General features: G+C 42.4%; 1 pseudogene; it reads right to left on the bottom strand.

The window, feature by feature from the left end:
- Window positions 1-2,700: 2,700 nt before the first annotated feature.
- Window positions 2,701-2,952, bottom strand: LOC101176968 (annotated as a pseudogene).
- Window positions 2,953-3,680: the final 728 nt, after the last annotated feature.

The raw sequence follows: 3,680 nt of genomic DNA on the forward strand, positions 1-3,680 counted from the left end.
GTCCCTTCATAACACTTTATTCTTTCCTTTTTGTTCATTAAAAATAGTAGTATCTCCCTTAGTAATAGGGAGATATTACTGCTCTAAAATAATTTCATTCTTCATTGGCGTTAATGCCATTTATTGTACTTTCTATTATCTTTATTTGTAAAGTTGTCCTCGTTCACATACAACGAATTCTTCTCTTCCTCCTGAACCCTCATCACCAGCTCCACCGGCCTCAGTCCCCAGCACACCCGAACCCCGGCTTCTTACTTGCAAATCCTGCCCAAATGACCAATACATACTGGAATAGAGACTTTCTACCAGGTTAGAGTATGGAAAAGAAGGGTCTTGAGGTTGAGCTAAAGCAAGAGAATTACCACCAAGGGTTTTCCAGGAGTGTGCTCAGCCAGGAGGGAGAGGAAAACAACAGGGTCAGAAGCTCAAATGCTGGGTGACAGACATGGTGATGTATGGAGCTGAATGTTAGCATGAGGACCATAATAGACACCTATTGCTTTTGCCTTCCTATCCCCCAATCTCTCTCTCTCTCTTTTTTTTTTTTTTGGTGGAGCATCTGACTTTACCTTTAAGGAACTGTTTTTCTTTTATATTTTGTAGGTCTAATTTGAGGCCCTACTTTCCCAGCCCCAGGTATGGGCTCTAGGCTTTTCAATGAGAGTAGCTCACGCTCTGGTTGGGGTGACTTGTGGCTGACTGGACATGTGGCCCCAGGGGGCTATTCTGAGTCCTTTGAAGCCTGAGATGGAGGGAAAAGGCCACTCTCCTTTGGAAAGTTCAGAAGCTAAGATTATGTCCGTTAGGTCTGCTGGGGACTACATAGTCTTCTATTTGGAGAAAGCATTCCTGAAGATGAAGTCAAGACTAAAGAAATCAGGATAGGGAGAGAGATGGAGAGGGAGAAGAGGAGGGAGTTCAGTTATTTGAATCCCTGAATCTAGCTATGCCGGAAGCCAGTCTACTGTTGGAGTTCTCAGTTATGTGAGCCAATTAAGACTCTTTTTTGCTAAAACCACATAAATTGGGTTTCTGTCATTTGCAATAGAAAAAAAAGTCCAGAAGGCCATTAAAAATATTGCTTTGGTCTATGGGATATCCATATCATGTCCCCTTGGTTTTTCCTTTGGAACCTCCCTCTTCTCCCTACTCTCAAGTGTATGGATAGTGACACTTGGCTTGGCCAATCTGTGATTTCCATCTTCTAGGCTATAGCAATTGGTTCAGGGATGAGCACAAGGTGTAATCCAGGTCTGGGAGACTCATTTCTGGATTTTTTAATGAAGTGTTGGAAACGTAAAGCTACTTTTTTTTCCTGAAATTGCAGTGCTAGAGGACATCAGCCCGGAGCTATTGGGGTGATTATATAGGAAGGGGTTGTGCAAAAGCAAAGCCCACAGAGAACATTTGGATGTAGGGAGATCAAGGCTGATGACATCAAGATTCAGAACAGCTGAAGTTAAGAGGTTCAAGAAGCTTAAAAACACATTAAAGAGAATTGTTAATCAGCTGCAGAGCGCACATGTTTAGAATCTCAGTAAATCATGGTCAACTTAAGCAGATTTTCCTAATTGGCTTTGTGTTCCAAAAGATTTTAGTTGTAGTTTTAGCCAAAGTTTTTTCTGTCTTTTGCTCCATTATATATAAGGATAAAAATGATTCTTACTGAAAATTATGATAGAATCAGAATTTCAGTACTGAAAGGGACCTTAGAGTTTATCTAGCCTTGAGGTTTCCAAGTTATGGGCCGTATCATTTTTACAAGTGGTCCCTAAATTCATATGTGTCACAAACATCATTCTGCAGATAAAAAAATGCTTATATCTGGGACACATGCGTGGATTATCATTTTTCAAATGAATGCAGGTGCTGCTATGACTATGTTAGACTTCATTTAACGTTTGGACAGAAAGCCCAGTACCATTTATCAATCAGTAAAGCCATTTTTTCGATCAGTAGAAACGTTTACTACCAACCTTTTAGTAGGGGGAAGAGTCTGAAAACTGTTGATGTTAACATATTTCATGTAACTGAAAGGATTTTAAAACATATCTCTGGCCCAAAATGTTGATTTTGTAATAAGTGAAGAATCTAAGAGGTTACATGACCTGTCTGAACATTTGTAGTGGTTCTGTGCTACTTTTGTCATGGTGCAAGGCTGTGGAAAGGTGGCTACCTAGGGGACATGGTACCTACGTGGTACATGGAGAAGAGGTGAAGAGTCTTGTGTCATTATATCTCTGCCACCTGTAATCCTCACCACCGTCCCTGGCTCCTGGGTATCTTCCCGCCCCGCCCATCCTTTTGTGCCCCTTCCCCTGGCTTGCTGCACTCTTGTCACATGACTTCCTTCCAGTGTTTTGGAAAGGCTCTGCTTTTCTCATCCCCGGTATTTGGCACACGTGATTGCCTGTCTAGAATGCTCTCAGCCCCATTCCTTTGCTTGAGTTAATGCCTCCTCTGTCCTCACCTCTCAGCTCAAGAGTCACTTCCTCAGAGGAGGGCCACCATGATTACACTCATCCCAGCCCCTGTCCAAGGCAAGTCCTTTTGTTGTGTGTCTTCTGCAGACAGCATTGCTTTCCTTGGGCATATTTCCCTCAGTGTGGAACTCTGCTTTTTTTTTTCTTTTCTTTTTTTTTTTTTATCCAAAATGTGTTTATTGAGATGGTTTCCCACTCGTCTTGATTCAGAGTGCTTTTAGTGCTGCTTCCTCCTGAAGGAACATCCTTCTAAGCCTTGCTTTTCCTCCTGTAGGCTGGCAGAGGACAGTGGAGCAACCAACACACAAAACTACTGTTTGTGCATGGCTAAAGACCGTGGTGATTTTATAGCATTCTGGGCATTTCACATCCATGAAGTAGGAATTGGGGCTCTGCACCAGGCGTTTCTTCTTGTGTTTCCTCTTCTCTCTTCTGGAGAGGGATGAAGGATATCCTTTGCGAGAGGCATGTTCTCGTGTGAGTAGGTGGTCACTGCGGGAAAGGCGGAACTCTGCTTTTGTGCTGGCATTTGACGAGGTCTGATTTCCCCACCTGAGAAAGCGGAGTCCTGACAGCTGAGACGGTGTTGATTTTTGTGCATAATTGTCTTCACCGGTGCTTGGCATGTAACAAAATGTGTTGCACAGATGAAGCAGAGGCTTCTAAGGTGCCTTAAATTCCTGCTCTCTCTGCTCCTCTACCTCTGTTATGCCAAATTTCACATTCTCATGCTTCATTTTTACCTTTTCTGTCCCTGTAATTAGTCTTGGAACTCTTCAAGGGCAGAAACTGTATTGTATTTATCTTTATATCTATGTATCTATTTTTATCTAAAATGTGAAGAGAAGGCCCACCTGCAAGCTCGTGACATAACCAGAAAACTATGTCCTATATACAGCCCTCCTAAAAATAGCCCAGCACGTGCTCTGGTATAATCTGACTCAGATGCTTTATGTAGTAGAATTTCAGGAATATGCCTGTCTTTATACACTCATTAAAACCCCTGAATTGAGTTAGCCTTTTAAGTGTATTTCAGCAACTGCTATGATAAGATGAATGTATTATCCTGGGTTTAACGAGAAGCAGAGGCTCCATGAACTGTGAGCATTCCGTTGCTTCACAAACACCCCTTCTCTATTTAACCTGAAGTAAAAGCTAAAGGGTTGAAGGATGTGTGGGCTGGGAAGACCACCCAAG

The sequence above is a fragment of the Nomascus leucogenys genome, chromosome 11 (genome assembly GCF_006542625.1).
Source record: "Nomascus leucogenys isolate Asia chromosome 11, Asia_NLE_v1, whole genome shotgun sequence".
Taxonomy (NCBI): domain Eukaryota; kingdom Metazoa; phylum Chordata; class Mammalia; order Primates; family Hylobatidae; genus Nomascus; species Nomascus leucogenys.